The following is a 19,446-nucleotide window of genomic DNA, read 5'->3' as shown; positions in this document are numbered from 1 at the left end:
GAGAAAATGAAACCTCTAAAAGAAGCGAAAAGGATCTGCCTGTGGACATCCTGAAAATCAATGGCGGACCCAGAATAACCACGAATATGCCTATCCCAGGATCTGGTGCTCTCTGCACCAAACTCATTTTCACCTGCCCATGAGCCCCTCACTATCTTTCATATTTCTGGTTCCTGCTTCCTCAAGATGTACAAGGTGACTGGGGAAATCCTAATGCCAGAATCTCTCCCAAATTATCCCTACACCTGGACCTCAAAGAGCTCTGGGATTTCTGTGCCTTCCTGGCTAGGGTTATCTTCAAATGCAGACTTGTTTTTTCCATATAATTGAGAGGCTAGGCCCTTGAGACAGAGAATGCCTCCCCTCTCAGATGCTCCCATGAAAGCCCTGTGTAAACTCCCTGCATGATTAGTACTCAACACCATGGTCAGTAACTTGGAACAAGGTGACGCTTCACAAGAGTATTGCCCTGTTCTTTCAGAAAAGGAAAAATCCTCATATATTCCCAGGTTTTTTGCACCACATTATTCTCACAAGTCCAAGTGCCCTTTTCCCCCTCCAGATATTTGAGTAGATGCATTGATTTAACCAACAGGATTCAGAACACCAGCACCCAAGGAATCACTGAAGATAGTCCGATTCTTTTATTTTTACAGTTGGGTAAGCTAAGAGTCCCCACAGAGATTCTAAGTAGTTTGTAATAAAACCCACTTTCCAGTCCTGGATCTTGCCACCAAACTCCATGACAAGAGAAGGGAGATACTACATCCCAGTTTGCCTGGGACCATCTTGAATGATGATGCATGTCGTCCTAGTATAGTTACTAACAGTGCCTCTGTCCCTCTCAAAAGTGTTCCAATGAAGACAATAAATGACATGGTCACATCTCCTAACTGCAAGTATCCATTGGGTTTATAACTAAAATAGATGAAGCCAGTGGAAGGAAGTCGGAGTGTACAGAGCAATAGCCCTTGGACTGAGCACTCAGAAAAACCCAACTGTGAACCCAAATCTTGTGTGGTGTGTGCTCCTCAAATTCCCAGAGACATCCACAATATAAGTAGGTGAACATTCACTAACCCAGTTATGGCTCCGCTCCCTGGCAACCCTCCCAGGAGACAACCAACTGGGCAGCCTCCCGGCTTCTCTCCTTCTCACTGCACCAAACCATTCCCATGAAACCCAAACCTTTCCAAATGGGTTTGGCTCTTGTTTTAGTTTTTGTACTAACTCCCTAGGGCCACTAGCTTTGGCAGGATTCTGTTAGGTTTGTCATGTTTCAGAAGGATAATGACTAAGAATTATAGAGGGCGAGGCGTGGGTGGGGCAGAGAAAGCGGCGGGGGGGGGGGGGGGGGGGGGGGGCGGGAAGCAGGAGGAGGAGGAGGAAGCATTGTTAACAACAAGACCACTGGGACAATCAGCCATGGGAATGATTTCAGTTTAAGCAACAAAGACTGTTTTGTTTCCTGAGCTCTCAACTGAGAAGCATTTGGCTGCAACAGAAGAAAGGCATCCCTGGGGAAAGGCGGGGGCTGGGCATTCAACTGCCTCTCTTGTCACCACAGGCTGTCATCTTGTCAGGAGCCCATAAACCAGGGAAAGCTGGGTTCAGTCCGCACCAGGGGGAGGGTCACTGAAGAAGACCTGAGATCCTGCAGGTGTTGGGGTGATGTCACTGCAGTCTCTCTCTCCCCTCTGAACCTCCCCCCGGAAGACCCACCCTCCTAGAAATCCCGCCTTGTCTCCTGCAGACACAAAATGAGGTTCAGACCCCTTGGGATACTAAAAGTCCCACCGCAACTCAGAGAGGGTGAGAAAGTAGTAAGAAGAGATGGGCTTTTAACTGCAAACCCAGGAGTTCCCGTCTCCTTTCCAAGGCAGAGCACGTCCACGTTCCTCTCACCCTGCTTCCTTCAAAATGAAAAACAGTGCTCACTTGAGAAATGGGGGCACAGTTTCCCACTGGAAGTGTCGCTCTGAGCATCAGGGACAAGATAACAGAGCTCTCTCATCAAGTCTGACACCGTGGCACTAAATGGCAGCTCTCCTCCGTATTATAAAAGGGCTCTGCATTTGCTTCGTAAAGAGGTCTGATTTTTTTCAGAAAGAAGTAAATGGCTTCCTAGAAAGAAGCATTACCACTCAGTCACAGGAAGCCTGTTTTTAAAATTACGTGCATTCAGGCAGGTGTCTGAAGGAACAGTAAGCCCTGGTCTTGCTGAGAGCCCTTTCCAGCACACCCCATTCTGAAAATTAGCATGTCTGAGCTCACAAAATAACCTCTATAATGGAAGTTGGGAAATGGTCCTGTGGTGCTGGCCTTGCGAACACAAACCAGTGTTGTAAGGAAGGGCCCAAAGTATACAGCCCATGTACAAGCCCCCATGTGAAAGGAGGAGTCTCCCTAAAGAAACTCCGACCACGGGGTGACAGATCTGTATGCCTTAAACTGGAGAAATCCAGGGCTGATGAGACAGATGGCCTTTCTTTGAAGTCAGGGCAAGCATGGGACAACTTTTTCTCCTCCTCGCACTGGCCCACTGGCCCTCTCACTTGTTTCTGAGACCAAGTGCATTCAAGCCCCAAAACTGAGAGCTGACACTGCACACTGCCTTTCTGGAACACCACACTCCCCTTTGCTTTTGGCTAGCGGGACAGATTCGGAGCCACCCTCTCTGGAGCACAATTCATTACTGCTCTGAACAGGCTGGGACTTGCTTTCAAAAGACAGCTGGGCTTGGGGACCATGTTTCACGTCTTGACACCATTAATTGGGTTATGAGTCAGAGCCGTAATGAAGACAAGTTTTGGTGTCTCCTGCAACTGTCCTGGGAAATGCAAACGCACAGGCCCAAAAGCCACAGAGGGAGGGAGAACCGGACAGATTTGCTTTGTTTATTGGGCCCACATGGTCACCAGATAAATGGTCAGTGTCATGGGACTCCTCTGTGGACAGACCTACAGTTTTTTCTGCTACTCCCAAGGCCCCGAGATGTCACAGTCCCTCACCCAGAGTGCCTCATTAGTAACAGGAGGAAGTGGGAGGAGGCACAGTAGATTCAAAACAAGCTACAGAAGAAGACTTAGGGGAGGGGATATTGAGAGCCCTAGATGGTGAAGGAGAGGGAGACCTGGTCTCCCAGGTGAACCAGGCCACTGTACTTTCAGGAGTGAGACCCGCTCCCTCCCTCCATGAGGGCAGCAAAAGGAGAGCCAGCAGCAGCAGGCCACCCCAGGAGCAAACCTCAGAAGGTCTGAATCAAAATAATCAGCCTAGGCTGACCAATCTCACAGAGGGCAAATATGTATGCAATCCTGAATGTAGCCAATTAGGTTGCATAAAACATGCAGGCTGACAAGTCCATCATCACAACTAATTCCAAAGTCCAATTCCATTTATAGGCTTGCTGGCCTCTCTCATATATCCATGCATCTCTATCAGACTTCATTTTGTCTCCCTGCCTTTCAGGTTATACATTTGCAGCCCCAGCTGCAATCTCACTAGGATTTTAAAATCCCCTGGTCTGCCGTATTGTTTACAACTAGCAGGAGGCTCGTGCACAGTTCTTTAGAGAGGATGCATTCTGACATCATCCACGGAAGTTACAACAGACACCATCAACAGATTCTCCCTGAAGTCCTTTGCTTCAAAGCAATTTCATAAATCCCAGCGTTTTACAAACCAAACTACACAAAGGCACAAGGTCAGATAAAGACTAACTTTCTGAAACATGGACTTGGGAGCCTCCTGCAGGGGCCAGAAGGGGAGATGGGTGCACTTGTGTTTGTACATGCACTAGGTCCTGGGGACTCCTGGGGGTGTGAGAAAGCTGGGGGAGGAGATGGGCAGGTGGGTGAACCAGGCCTAAATGCTGCCCCAGGGAGTTTGGGCAGCAACCATCTATGCTTGTATCTTTGAAGCTGTATATTTAGTGGTCCATTCTGAGTACTCTGGAGTTGGATCGCCTGGTTCTAATTCAGCTCCATTATCCGTGTCCTTGGGCAAGGTCACCAAGCACTCCTGCCTCCTTCTCCTCTTTCATAAAATGGAGAGAATGAAAGTACCTGCCTCACAGGATACTTGTCAAGGTTAGAGGAAGTTAAGACATGTGATGGAGGTAGAATGATGCCTGGCACAAAGTAATTGCTCAATACATGTTAGCTCTTATCACTAATATGACTTCTCCAAGCATGTAATCACACTGACTTTGTTATCTCTGAGGAAATGGAAAGTTGCAGGCTCTGCCCCTGAACACAACAGAACATTAACCCAAATAGGCCAGGCAATCTAACAATCTGGCAGCACCAAAATTGCCTGTTGCCTCCACTTTCTCACTCAACACATGAAATAGAGGCTTTCTTGTTGGGACTTTTAAAGACAACAATACCAGATGAGGCACACTGAACAGCTTCACATTCTGCTGCCAACCTTAGAATTAGATAGGGTTCTTGGGACTGGACCGTGGCTCTGAACTGTGTTGCCTCTGAGAAGTCCCAATTAAGCCCTTCCTCAACTTTACCAAGCAGCAAGCTGCAAAATCGGAATGCATTTTCAGGCAACAAAAAGCTAAGGATTTCCTGTGAACCTTAGCTGCTTATTAACCCTCCCATCTTGAGCCCTGCAATCTCGCCTAATAACATGCTTATTTATCCTCAGCCTGTATGCCCTTATTCAGTAACTGGCATCTTTCCATGTGAAGTTGCCATCCTGGGAACTTCCAGGGCCGAGGCTGAGCCCAGGAGACTGCTCCGTTCGAGTAACACTCCTGTGTGAAATCCGCAGATGAAACTCCAAACCCTGCCTCACCTTACCCCAGGTGGAGCTGCAAGTTAGAAACTCTTGTCACCAAATGTCATGTTCGAGTGCTGCTAGTGTTTTCATCTAAGTTGGTCTGAGCTGAGAATATTTCTGGGCTCACTTACTCTTAAAGACAAGCCCAGCGTTTCACACTGAGATTAACACTCTTTGACACAGCACACAGTGCCACAGTGTAACATTTACAAGGGGACAATAACTTGAAAGTGAAGGAGACCAAAAAGGCATAATTACCCAAGGCAAACTGTTTTGTTCATTCAGTGATCACAGTGGTTTTAAAGCCTTATAATTTATCATAGCTCAGAACAGTTTAAATCTCAGTTGTGCTCCTTTGAGAAACCAAGACACTTCCCTTTCTTTATTCCTCCTGACAGGCTATTCTTTTAATATCATCTTAGTTCTAAGATGGCATAGACCGTACCTTCCCTACATCACACACAGAGAAAAAAGAAAACTGACAGCGACAGACGAGCACCTTTGCATTAGGTTGCAATGCACAAATAACCAGAGAGTATAACAATTCCAAATGGGTGTAATTTCTTTCAGGTTCAAGGATCAGTTTGCTTGTTTTGCTGCTGCTAATCACCTCTTAAACAAACAATTGCTTTATCTATGTACTGTGCCTCATTTCACTTTCAAATTATGTGTGTGTTTTGCTCCTAACAGCTTATTATGATCTATAATTAACAATTTTGCTGAAAGCAGAGCCGTGTATTGAGGAGAGCCCACATGCTATCTGAGAAGTACTTGAAACAGGAGGCCTTTGTTTTCCTCACAAATTTGGCAAACAGAAGGTACCTCCTTTCTCTGCTGTGTATTGTCTTCTCCAGAAGTCCAGAAGTGTGCAGGCAGAAAAGTAAAAAGAAATATTCTGAACTCTGGCAGAATTTCAGTTTGCTATCTTTGAATCAAAATAGACCTAGGGGTTCTCGAATTTGTCCACAACCGAGAATCACCTGGGGAGCTTTCACAGGAATGCTCAGACCTAACCTCAGACCTATTAAGTCAGGATCTCTGGGGGCGGGCGCAGGCCTGAGTATTAGTTAAAGCTCCCAGAGGATTATAAAGTACAGTCAAGAATGAGAACAACTGTGGCAAATTACATAGTCTACTTGTATAGGCTACCAGTAGCCCCAAGAAAAAGGTAAAAACTGGTAAGAATTAAATGGTTAAAAGTTGAATTTACTAGACTGCACTAAAACTTAGATTATTTTCCAAGCACATGAACATCGCCAATCTAAATGACTTGCAGAAGATTCTTTTGACCCACCTCTCAGCTTATTCAAACTCACCAAGCAAACAGCAAAGTTGCTTAAAAATTTCACCCTTGAAAGCGGGTCTTTGAGATAATGGAATGGAAAATCATTTGGGAACAGATTTCCTGGATGTATTCTTGAATAGGCAACCTGCATTTCTCTTGTGGGTCAACCACTTTAGAACTTTCTCTGTGAGGCTTGACAAAGTTATTAAAGACACAGCTCCTGAATTCTTGTGTTGAAAGGTCTGGGTACGGTTCTTCACTTTCACACAATCTTTTAGATGGCAGGGAAACTAGTTTCTTTTATTCACATCAGAGAAGCTGGGTGTACGCTTTAGTATGAGTGAGCCGTCAGAACTTTTAGACATAGGTATCTTTTTGCCTTTGTGACACAGTCTTGAAGCCCTGCCCAAAGAGTTTCTTTTTGACCCAACACTGAAGTGTGCCAAATTTGTTCCCTGTGCTCTTCTCTACCCCCAGTACAACTCTCTCTGGAAACTGCTCCATCCTTTCTGTCTTATTCTCTTGGACTTAGTGTCAGCTAGCTTCCTCTGATCAACCAATTCTTGTACATACACATTCAAATTCAAAGTGCTAAGAAGGAATTCTAAAAGGATGAATTACATATTGCACTTTTTCTTTTGGCAACTTTCTCCTCTCATGCTTCTAAATAAGTCTTTCTTTACCACACACACACACACACACACCTCTGTTATCTAATCCAGGGGTTTCCAAACATGGCTGGTCAATGGACTCAAACAGGGAGCTTTTTAATTATAATTTCCTCGGCTCTACTCCTTGATTCTGTTTCAACAGGTCTGGAATAAGGTCCAAGAATCTGTATTTTTGGAAACTCCCAAAGTGATGCAGATGATCACCTAAGTCTGGAAACTAGTAATCTACTCCCTAGGAGAATGCCAGGTCAGAGTAAGGCAGAAGGGAAAGGGTCACCCAATAGAGATGCATGGCGAGACGTACTCAGAAGCAGGGAAGGATTTCTGGCACCTCTTCAAGTCCCTGGTTCAGTTCTGGCTGAGAGAGCAGCTGTCCGAGCATGTGCTGCAGGTGTGACACTGTTCAGAGAGTGAATGGCTCCAGGGTTTGCAATCTATCATCATCACTGTCCAAGTGGTTTTGGATATGTCAAGGGACAGAGCTACCTTTGGCCATAATAAAGATTCTCATTTTCCAAAACCTAATCTCCATGCAATAACTGAGAAGGCATATGCTGTATCTGAGGGCCTGCTCCTCCAACAAAAACTTCCAGTTAGAAGGTGAAGAGGACCTGAGGGCCTGGGAGGAAGGGAATATTGGTTAAGAAGGTTTATGAGAGGATAAAAAGCATCAAGCACAAAAGAGACCTTACATTTAAAAACCAGTTTAACATAGAAACAGTTTCCCTTTCATGATGGACCAAGCAAGGGGTGGGAAGCTTTGCAACTCTTCTCAGTATCTCTCATTGGCTGGCTTGCCTCACAGTTTCTTGATGAAGAAAACACTCTGCAAGGCAAGAAATATTGTGACTTAAATTGCATTCATGAGATTCTCTGATAAAAAAAAATCAATGTGTCAGATCAATTTTTCTTAAACAAGTTCATCATACTCTAGAGTGATCAATAGGGAATGTTTTTCAGCCGCTTCTCAGCCTTCCCACTTCAGTAATTGCTAGAATTTCATATCGACAGGCCATAGGATGCTTTGAAGGCTGAATTGATCCATTAGCCTGTGGTGCTACAAAGCTGGGCCACAACAATAACGTGGTGTCCCCCCAGGGACCAGGGCTGAAATCAAACAGGAGGTAAGCCATTACATTATGCGTTTGACCCTGGAGGAGCCAGGCTCCAGCTTCTATTTGCAACCAGGGAAGGCGCAAGAGGAAAAAGAATGGAGGACACAAAAAGAGAATGGGACCAAGAAGAGAAAGCAGCAGAGGCTGGGAAGGAAGGAAATGTGGAGAGACCTACAGCCTGACTATAAATGGTCCCCATCAAAGAGGAAATGCTGTGTGGCCAGGTGAACCACACATATGCTGGGCAGCTGCAGTCAAGAGAAAAATAAACTTGAAAGGACTCCAAATGGGAAGCTAAATGATGTCCATCAGTATCATTTTGGTCTTGAACTTTAGCTCATAGTTCTTCTTTAACAGTGATGTGAATAATTACCCATGCCTGGGGCGAAGGAGAAAGGGAGCCTCCAAGAGTACAGCCAAGGAGAGAGGGGCAAAAAGGATGGGGAAAATGGAGAGAACGCTTCTCTTTTGCCAAGAGGTAAAATTATTCATCTTGTAATCATTCCTGGACAGCTGTACTGAGCATTCATACAACCTACTAGCTCAGCAGGTTATCATAATAGGGATTATAATATAAAAAAGCATCTCAGAGAAATCAAGGCTTGATTCACCAAAAAGAAGTCTTACCATAGGGGGCCAGGTCATACTGCCTTTGCAGTACAAAGCTGAACTTTGGTAACAGGAAAATAAAACCCGACAGTCAGAGTGTATGCTGGTGAGAGGCACTGATTTGCCTGTTACGAGGCCGCAGTTAATCTATTAATCGCAGAATTGTTCATTAGCTATCCTACACACTACAGTTACGTGGGCTTCTCAGAAACCTGTTGGAAGGCAATGTCTGTGGAAAGCAAATTTGCACATAAGATGGAAATCGCCCACCACATGCTAGCATGGTTGACCTGCAATTTGTATGCGGAAATTAGGTGTGCCTTATTAAAACTCAAAGCCAGCGTTTTGCTGCTCTCAAATACAAGCGTATGTAGATACCAGTAGCACGAGCACAGTCCTGAGTGACAGGCTGGCATATATGAGTTGCTGGGTCAGACCTCAACAGAGGATAAACTGACGTGTTCCATGCTGTCACACATTGCTTTCTGCATGCACTAGACATCCCAAAGGACGGTGACCTCCTTGGCAACTCACACGTTTTTCAGTTTCCATGTAAACCTTACCTAGCGAGCTCATTTGGGTATTTGTTCAGTATATTTCATAATCAGAGTCCAGCCTGTATCTCAGGCAAATATAATGAATCTGTCCATTCTCAACAGACAGCTACAGCATCACCTATGTGATTTTTTTTTATCTAAGAAGTTAAATGTGGGAAAGATGAAATTACAAAAATGATGACTGTTCCAATAATAGGTTTGTTGAGTACGTTACTAGATAAACTCATTGACAGAGTTAGATAATATTGTGCAGTTGGCAATATATTTATTTGAGCAAATCTACAGTGAATTATGGAAAATTAGTATCTTACTTCTAGAAACAACCACAGTGGCCCACAGTGGGCAGAGATATAGTGGCAATACCAACCTGGCTTCTCACTTAGAGTGCCATGGACAATCTTGCCACCTAAATGTCTGCTATCAAGGCATGGGGCTAATTCCTACACAGGGCCAGATAGGCCATATTCCAAGCAGGCTTCTGTGCTGCTCCTATCAAAATTTCCACTGGACTGAGTGGTAAGATAAGATTGTCTCAGGAAATAAACCTCATACACACTCTGTGTACCATCCAACTTTATCCAGATGACTGAGGAGGTTTTATAAAATACACATCCCCAAGGTCCACTTCCAAAACTTGTGATTTGTGAGATCTGAGGTGGGTTCTGGAATCTGTACTTTTTTTAAAGTTCTGTAGGTGACTCTGATGAACAGCCTGGGGTGGAAATCAGTAAGTCCCATCTGATTCTTAGATGCTCTAAATCCTTACCCTTCAAAGCATATACGGACCAATGGCATATTAAAAATGTAGGCTCTCAGGCCCCACCCCGGACCTACTGAATCAGAATCTGCATTTAAGCAGGATCTCCAGGTATTCTGTGTGGGCAGTAAAGTTCCAGAAGCACTTCTCTCTGATTTGTTTGCATATCTTTTAAGTCACTTGAAGTTATCTACCTAGTGCTCATGGATTGCCACCACCTTGCTTCATGATGCAAAGAAATGCCTTCACTAAGCTACTGCATAGGACTTCAAAGTCTCATTAAGAATGTTCTGGTTTTTAGTAAAACCATTGTTTAAGGCATCATATATTGTTTAAGGCTGTCAAATGTCTCTTGCTTGAAAGACTTATGGAAGAAAACAATTTTTTTAATGAAGAAGAAAAAGGTGGAAAGTAATACATGTTTGCATGAGAAAATACAAATAAACAAAACAAAAAAGCAAGCAAATAAAAGTGATCTATTATTCCACTATCCAAATAAAGATATTGTTGATATTTTGTTATAGAGTGTGTATACATATTCCATGTGTATCATCATAAACATTTTCACAGAGTGAAAAATAATTATTTTCAACATGGTTTTTTTATGCCATCATAAGATTCTATTATATGAACACATATGAATACATACTACTTTATGAAATAGGGGCATGGAATATTATTCTCTCTCTATTCCCTCAGTGTTTACTTCTAGTTACTTCTTTGCTGGTATAAACAATACTATAGCAAACATCCTGAGCATCAGCATTTGGATTTGTATATCCCTGAAAATACTTTTAATATATATCGTATCTAAAAAATTTACTAGTTCTCCAAAGGAACTGCTAAGCTAACATTTTTCCAGATGACAATTATAGTTAATTGAGTTTCCCTTTTTGCTCTCATTGTCAGAAAAGTCAGAATTAAATGTAATGCTCAATTACACTAATTATACTAACCTAGATTCATAGATATACATATTATATAATTACATATAATATATATATTATCTATGTATTATATGTATTTTTTATAGATTGGAAAATATGCATCTTCAATAAAATACATTAAGTATTTTAGGACAGTAGGGTACTTATCAATTTAAATCAAGGTAATTAGTAGTTTCAAAACAAAAGATTCCAAAATTGGCAGGGTTCCTGTTAACGCATGTTAACAAAATTACAGTTAAGTTAGCAAACATACTGTTATTTAAATACCAACAGAAATTTTCCTCCCCATTCTGTTATTAGGGGCTTATTTTTTTAAACCGTCAAGCATTCCCCTATAAAATGCCTAAATCCATGTTAAATGAAGGACACATGAAATTCAGAGCAAATTGAGGGAAAGGGAAAAGAGGTGAGTATAGGAAGAAGATGAAAAGGAGCTAAAAGAATAAACAAAAATGGCCCCAGGGAGGCTTTGCCCAGACTAGAGCATCTCCTTTGGCAGAGTCTCATAGAGTAGGTTATAATATCATGACTTCAGAGTGAAATCAAGCTTTAATTCACTATAAATATAGATTACCACACAGGGAGTAGATTTCCACAGCAAAGGGAAGTTTAGATTCACTCAGATTCAAATGCAAGTAAGAGATGAGGTGAAGGGAGGGAAAGGAAGATTGTGAGAATTACTTCATCCATTGCCAGAATCTAACATACACATGTGAGACACTGCTGGACAGATATTTGTCTACTCAGATTCAAAATGATGAAGAGGGAGGAAGCAAGAAAAAGTAGGCAAGCGAGCAGTTCCCATAGCAACTCTGGACAGTTCTTAGGAGATGTGACCCAAAACCTTATCTCACCAGTAAAAGGCTTAAGCCCAGTGGATAGAAACTGAAGCCTTTTGTAACATTCTCTGCATTCTCAGTCCCCTTCTTGCTTGCAGTTTGATATTGCTAGAAAAACTTCTAACTCAAGAATGGAGTAGATAACCTGAAACCACAAAGTAAACATGAGACAGGCTATTTGATGTAAACTTTGAGAATACGGATCTTCTAAGCCTCAGAGCTCATGTTACCTCACCATAGAGCGAAATCCAGTCTCATGGACAGAAAAACCCTGGATATAGCCCTTTACTGGGTCTCTTCCAGTTTAGAAGAGAGAATAAATGGCTTTTATTTGAGGAGCACCTTAACTGCAGAGCAAATTATTTTTGTACTACAGTTCAACCAATGGAAGGAATTAATGTAAAAACATGTAAGCATTAGTCCATTTTCAAAGAAGTGAGAACAATGCTGCTGCATAGCTACCTCAGAACTGCAATTTTGTAGCTGAGTAAGAGAATAATAGCTATAGTCCAGTGGTTCTCAGTGAGGGAACCCTGATGTGATAGGCAGAATAATGGCCCCCAAAGATGTCCCTGTCTAATTCGCAGAACTTGTGAATATGCTATGTTTCATGGCAAGGGGGTATTAAAATTGCAGATGAAACTAAGGTTGCTAATCAGATGACCTTAAAATAGAGAGATTATCCTTACTATCTGGGTGGGTCCAATGTAATTACAAATGTCCTTTAACATGGAAGAGGGAGGCAATAGAGAGGTCAGAGAGAGATTTAAAGGAGCTACATTGTTGGCTTTGAGGATGGAAGGGGCCACATGCTATGGAATGCAGGGAGTTTCTAGAAGCTAGAAAAGGCAAAGAAATAGATTCTTCTCTAGAGTTTCCAGAAAGAACAAAGCTCTGTCAACATCTTGACTTTAGCTCAGTGAAACTCATTTCAAACTTCTCATCTCCAGAACTATAAGACAATAAATTTGTGTGGTTTTGAGCCACTAGGTTTGTAGTGAAATATTACAGTAGCAATTGGAACTTAATATTGCTACTGCCTTTTGTAACATTCTCTGTTAAAGATCTGGGAACTTACTAAAAATGCAAATTCTCTGGCTCCACCCCAAACCTCCTGAATCAGAAACTCTTGAGGGTGGGGCTCAACAATGAGCATTTAATGAACCATGCAGATGATCACATTAAAATTTGGGAATTACTGATCTAGTCCAATTCCCTTTGAGGCCCAAAACAGTGAACTAATTTGCTAATATCAAGAGCCACATTAGTGGCAGAACTGGAACTAGACCTAGATCTCCTAGGTTTTTAAAACTATTTCAGTTATTTTTATGCCCTTTTATGCATGTACTACTATTTAGTCTAGACTCAGGTTTTTCCTCAGTAAAGCAAGACAAAGTCTATTTAACCCTTCATAGAGTCATTGTCAGTAAAAATTTAGGTACTATGTAAGTCAAAATGCTTTATATGGAATAAACTGTTGTTCAAAAAAAGGTATTCTTACTACACAGTAATATTACAATGGAATTTACAGGGGACTAAATTATTTTTGTGTGCCCAGCAAGTTATTCTATGCCTTCTTGTGCTAATATAATCACTTACACGGATATGGGCACATTACCCATGCCTAGCCAAATAATACCCTATTCTCCCGGATTGTACTAGGGGAGTATCAGATAACCCAACAGGGCCATACAGTGTCCCTCCCCTGAACTGTCATATGCATGACTGGCCAGAGAAGCCCTTTTGACTGTGATTGCTAAACCCTGCCATTTAAGAGAAATTCTATCTGCAGAACAAAGTCAAGTATAGAGATGAGAGATGGATGGATGGATGGATGGATGGATGGATGGATGGATGAATAGATAAATAGATTCATATGTGGACAGATGAGTAGAGAGATGAAGATGGTGGCAAAAGGCAGAGAAAGACACCTGAAGTCAACTGCTTGGTGCCAGTTCTTGAGGCCCTGGATCCTATGCTATAACTTCAGTCTTATAAGCTGTACTCTATTTCCTTCCAAGCTTTGTGGGCCTTTTTGCTTAAACTGTCAAAATTGAGTTTCTGTCACTTGTGGCCCAAAGAGCTGTGAATAAATGTAGCATTCTTCTTAAATACAATACTACTCTTCAACAACACACTATCGCCTTTCACACCAACAATTCTCTTCACCAGCACCCAGTAGCAGTTTGAAATCTGAACTTCCAACACCTTTGGAAGGCAACTCTCTGAGGATCAATTTCCAAGCTTCTGGGCATCTTGTGGAAGCCCCCTTACTAACCACTCACTCCCCATGTTGTCACTAGTCTTCCCTTTACTCCAACTGCATCACAAGTTTCCCTAGTCAAGAGCCCAAAGGTATGGGACCAAGCCTTGCAAAAGATTTTTCTCTATCTCCTTATGACTTCCACATATGAACATTTCCACAATCCCCAGCAATATCTCTAAGTATCTATAAATACTCCTTGAAAATTCACTTAGCATCCTATCCTCATAAAGTTTCCCTGGGCCTTCTAGGTTAAGAGAAGTACTAATAAGAGTCATGGCTTTTCTTTGTCATTAGTTGACTCAAGCCAGATGCTATCTGAAACAAGCTATGATAATGATTGGATGAGTTTCTCTAGTGTGTATGAAATGAGACTATGGTTTGGGGACTATGCCCAGTTGGGCAAGTGCTCATGCTACAGAGGTCAACAGGAAGCCTCTTGACTGATAGGGAACAAGCTGAGTTTAAAAATAATTTTCCTATTGACTCAAAGGATGTATCTAGTGGAAAGAAGAAAGGAAGGGATGGAGGAAGGGAGGGGCAGAGGGAGGAACAGAGGGAGGAAGGAAGAAAGCCAAACAAAGAAGAAAGGGAATGAAGAAGGTTAATTTTTTATTTTAGATCCTGAATAAAAGAAAACAGCCTATAGACATGGAACATTTTCAAGGATAATAAGGAGTTTCACATTTTAAGGTGGATACTAGTGAAGGTTAAATCCATCAAAAATTTAAAAATGAAATATGCCAGATAGAATGGTGTAGTATAACACACCTACCTTCTAGATTGAAGCCAGCATTTGCCTTAGGTAATCAGCCAAGATCATGCCACAGAGAAAGAAGTTCCTATTAAGCTATCTCCCTTTATAACCCATGTTCTAGAAGGCAACAATAGCTTTCCCAAATCCAAGGAAAACATAGGTCTTTTTTATACAATATACAGTTCCCAAACATGCTCCTTGGACCTAATGAAAAACCGTGCCTGCCACATGTCTGGGTTCACCTCAGCAGGCTGCATCATCAAGAAGGCTTCTTCCATTACAAGCCTGTCTTTAAAATATGGTTTCTAAGTCCTGTGGGCTAATTAAACACAGCTGGGTCTACATCAGCCCCACTCAAGTGTGACGATTAAGCCGGCAAGAAAAAATCAATCATCATTAATCACTAAATCCATGTAGTGACTTTTAGAGGTGCTAAATGGGTTGAGCAGGGCAATGGTGATGCTTTTCATTGAGCGACCAAATGGTTAAAGTGAGAAAGAGCATGCATTCCTCCCAGAATGGGTGGGAATGTCAAAAACTCATGTGTTTACAGAACAGGAAAATCTAGTTAAAGTGGGAGTAAAGTGCTTATAATTTCCTGTACATTGCACTCCCTCCAATTCTGGCTCTCTGTTCCGGCCAGGGGAAATGCATATAACTATTGCCACCACTTGTTATCACCTGAATGGTACCTCTGTTAGAGTTTAAGATATCTCTTTTAGTGCGAATATATATATTCACTTGTAAAGTGTTTTCATTGAGCAGACTTTTTTCCTTTTTTTGGACTATTCCCTACAGCCCTTTGCCTTATGATGCACTGAGAGTTTATGTCTTCTCCGAATATACTCTTTACTGAAGTAAAGGAGTCTGGTTTATGCCAAGCCCATTTAATTTAGCAAAACCATCCTCCTCTTTAAGGAAGGTGGCATAGAGGTTTCAGAAATCCATGTGGAGAATAATTAGCACTAACATTATTATTGCTTTATATAATGTTTTGTTTTAGGTTTGTTTTCCTGTGTTTAATTCCCTTCTGTTTCACTGGCCAAGGAGGCTGACTTTGTGGAATTTGTGGAAATATTTTATCGCGCTCACAATGAGAATCACTTATCGAAGAAAGGAGCCCCGTCTCTTGTTTCATCACTGGACATTAGTTTAGAAACCATTTGTTCTGTGTCCTGTGAAAGAGAATACAAGTCAAGGTGTGCCTGTTTCCCAATAGTGAAGCAAGTCCTGTATTCTTTCTGCTGCAAAATGAGTGCAGGGATTAATTTAGGCAACAAAAATTGTGCACTGCCTCTCCCACACTCCAGCTAATGACAAGTATCTGTGTTGGGAACTCATTTGCAGGCCAGTTTGAAAAGCAAGAGGCATTATAACAGAAAAACAGCCATAAGCAGATGAGGCAATTTTCACATTTGCCTCCTGAAACATAAGGATCTGTGTCCACTGTAAACTTACCATGTGCTTTGTTCTGTCCTTGGGTTGCTCTTTGAGAATTCTTGGAGAACTAGCCTGGGAGAAGGTAGGCTATAGATCCCACCTCCTGTCACCAACCCTCTGTTCGTTCGTTCATTCTTTCTTTCGAGAATTATTTATTTATTTTAGGAGGGGGGGTGGAGCATGAGCGGGGAGAGGGGCAGAGGTAGAGAGAGAATCTCAAGTAGACTCTGCACTGAGTGTGGAGTCCCATGTGGGGCTCAATCTCAGGACCCTGAGACCATGACCAAGCCAAAACCAAGAGTCAGATGCTTAACAGACTGAGCCACCCAGGCACCCCTGCACCTTCTTTCTTTCAATCCTAGTGCATGATCACTCTCTTCAATGGATAGTAAAATTGGAATTTGGAACTGCTTAAGGAAAAAGAAAAGCCTAACATCTAAGGTGAAATTTCCTTCTCTTCTTTTAAAGTCAGAATAGCATATGGAGAAAATGAAAGGTGTGACCTTTTTAGGTCTCCATTCCCCTTTACCCTTCTGGAAGCAGCAAGTTTAGAGACAATGAGCACAATGGGAAAGAGGGTGGTGAAGGACCAGACTGAGACTGAGATGGAAGAAGAGAAGCAACAGTGCCAAGAAGAGATGGAGATTAGGAGAAGGGAGGCTGGAAAACAGATATAAAAGAAAAGGCCTGGACAAAATCATAAAGGAAGCCAAGGTGGTCTACGGTTTATCCACTTTCTGAATGCACCTTTCATTGGTCTTAGCAATGCTTAGGTGCCCAGCAGTCTCCTCCCATCCATCCATTCCTACTGTGTGGAACACCACCACCCCTTGTTCTCAGAGACCCCATCCACATCACCAGACTGAATTCTTATGGTCTATCTGACCCCTCTGTGAGCTCCAGAGCCTCTAGCACAGTGAGGACCAACAAGTATTTAATAATACTTACTGAAAAAAAAAAAAAAAAACACAACTAGACAATGAGAACTGGTGGATTATTATTATGCAACTTTAGAAGAATAAATATGAGGATTTTTATACCTTCCTGACCCAAATGACTGATTTGCCTGTTAGAAATCATAGGTATTTGGCAGGCCCTAGAGTAGACATCACAGTTGTCGGTCTTTAGGAAGATCTTCAACTTCTACCAAGGCAATGATCTACTCACCAGCTCTAGAGGAAAGAAGGAAAGGCAACAAAAGCTCTACTTACATAATAGTAGGTGGTTAATTCTGGGCTGGCACACACCCACATACACACACACACACACACACACACCATCTAGTTCTCACTTATCACACTGGATTGATGTCATAAATTTGAAAGCCATGTTACTGAACGTTTCGAACACCCTGGGACTACTAACAGCTACGCTGTCAGTCATGTAGTGTGAATGGTTCCTGCACCTGTTTTGATAAAGACGAAGGAAGAGGAAGGCAGGTACTATCAATCTAATTGGGAGCCAAAGAGTAAGAGGTTAGGATTCAGCTAGGAAAAGAAAAAAGTTCAGATGCCCTTCAAGGAAGGTTGTGCAGGTATGATCTTCCAGATGAGGAAATCATTGGCTGGTTAAAGCAGACACTCACCCAAAACCTGTGAGGCTGACACTCACTCAGTCACTCAGAACGGCTGTTTTAAGTCTCATGAACAAGATGCTTCTGTGTTTCTGGCAATGCAGGTGACCCACATGAAGAGGGCCAGCTGTGTCAAAAAGCCGCTTCACCATCTGAACCCATGTTCTCCATGAGCAGGTTTTGCCAACAAGCTCATCTCCCAGGGCCTAAGCCTGGCACAAGGTAAGCAGACACTGAGAAGAAGGAAGTGTAGGCAGTGGGTAAGCAAAAGCAGGCGAGAGTGATCATGGATGTCAGCCAGACTGTGTTTCCTGAATGAAATACCACCAAGCTCCCAGCATCCAAATAAGGGAAAGCACAGATGAAAAAAAGACACACACACACACATGCACACACAGGCACACACTCAGAATAAGAACTGCACAGGAATAAAAAGACTTTTACGTGAGCACAGGTGGCCAGTAGGAAAGTGAACTGAGGCCTGAGATAGGAACCCACAGGCCTCCAGAGATGCGCAATAAGCCACCAGGTCTGACTACCAACAGCTCCAGCTCCTAGATGGTAGAAGAACCCTCTGACTAACAAGTGGAGGAAGAGAGCAGCATGGCTTAGGCATCCAATCCAGGGGCTATTTTTAAAAACCCACCCCCTCTACCTTCTTTGGGTGAGTACTGCAGGGTGCTGGCCAGTGATGTGGATGCTCAGATAGACAAGTGTAACAGGAAGTGTAATAGGTTGTTCATACTGCATTTGTCAATAGGGGGCTCATACGACAAGATACCAAAGCTTGTATGAGACACAACCCCTCACACACAGAATTTACAGTGGCAATGCAGGAGAATCTGTTCCACCAGTCTTGACCCCAGCTACCTACTTTGAGAAGATAAAAGGGAAGAGAAAGTAGAAAGAAAAGATTGGTGAAGGGTTTTTTTAGAAGAAAGCTGTGCCCTACAGTGAATCCCCATCACAAGGGGACCCCATTGCACAGCCCAGGGGCACCATTCCAGTTGCATTCTATGTGTTCCAGAGTTCCAGAAGCTGTTGAGATACATTAAATGAGTACAAATACTATCCCCAGAACTGTACAAAGCCACAGCCTGGTGCCACCATACCTGCTGTCCCTTAGGGGAAGAGGTGGGGAATGTTGCCTTCACTCCACATCCTAAGGAGAGAATCTGCAAAGGTTTGCTTCAGAGCTTTGAAAAATGGATTGCCTGTCACTGAGACCCAAAAAGAATTGATGCCCGATTCATTCCCCAGAAAGACAAAGCAGACTGTGGACTGTGACCTGACTCCAGCCCACAAAGTAAAAGGGTAAGGAAAGAAGTGACTGTTTTGATGGGAAGGCCAGAAATGCACAGCAGCATGGATCCATCTGCAACCTGTGTTCATTGCAATGGGGTTGGGGGGGGAGGTTAGAGAGTAGTGAGGAACACACGTTCCTTGTGGGCCATGCAGGAGAGCAAGCTCACACAGGAACTCAGAATAAGGTCACTTAAAATAAGAAAGCATCTGTCTAGGCCAAAAGGGCTATGGAAGAGAAGGGCAGCAAAGACCCTCCAGAGTCCCTGCAAAATATCCCAAACAGAGCCCACTCAGAGTCTCTGCAGGCCCAGAAGGCAGGAGAAACCAGCCTGGTAAGAACTGTCCTGCTTTTTACATCTTCCTCCTACCCTACACCCCTCCTCCCCAGCAAGACCACAGCTAGCTAGCAGGGAAAGGGTGAGCCTAGAGAGAAGGAAAGGGTAAGTCAAGAGGCTCCGCTTTACCACTGAAAGCCTGGTAGGGGGAAGAAAGATGTAAAACTGTGTTTGTTTGCTACTGCTGCATAACAAATTA

General features: G+C 42.8%; 1 long non-coding RNA gene across 3 annotated transcripts in view; it reads right to left on the bottom strand.

Annotated features, from left to right (window-relative positions):
- Positions 1-19,446, bottom strand: part of LOC113934440 — a 187,583-nt gene that overhangs the window by 35,412 nt on the left and 132,725 nt on the right. The window contains exon 5 of one of the 3 annotated variants that reach the window (XR_003523679.1): positions 7,494-7,576. The exons of the other annotated variants lie outside the window; for them this stretch is intronic. This is a non-coding gene — a long non-coding RNA (uncharacterized LOC113934440). Of the gene's footprint in view, positions 1-7,493; positions 7,577-19,446 lie in introns of those variants that run through there. 3 annotated transcript variants of the gene reach the window in all.

This window comes from Zalophus californianus, chromosome 13 (genome assembly GCF_009762305.2).
Source record: "Zalophus californianus isolate mZalCal1 chromosome 13, mZalCal1.pri.v2, whole genome shotgun sequence".
Taxonomy (NCBI): Eukaryota; Metazoa; Chordata; class Mammalia; order Carnivora; family Otariidae; genus Zalophus; species Zalophus californianus.
Note: the sequence above shows the minus strand (reverse complement) of the source record. Positions and strands in the feature narration are given on the sequence as shown.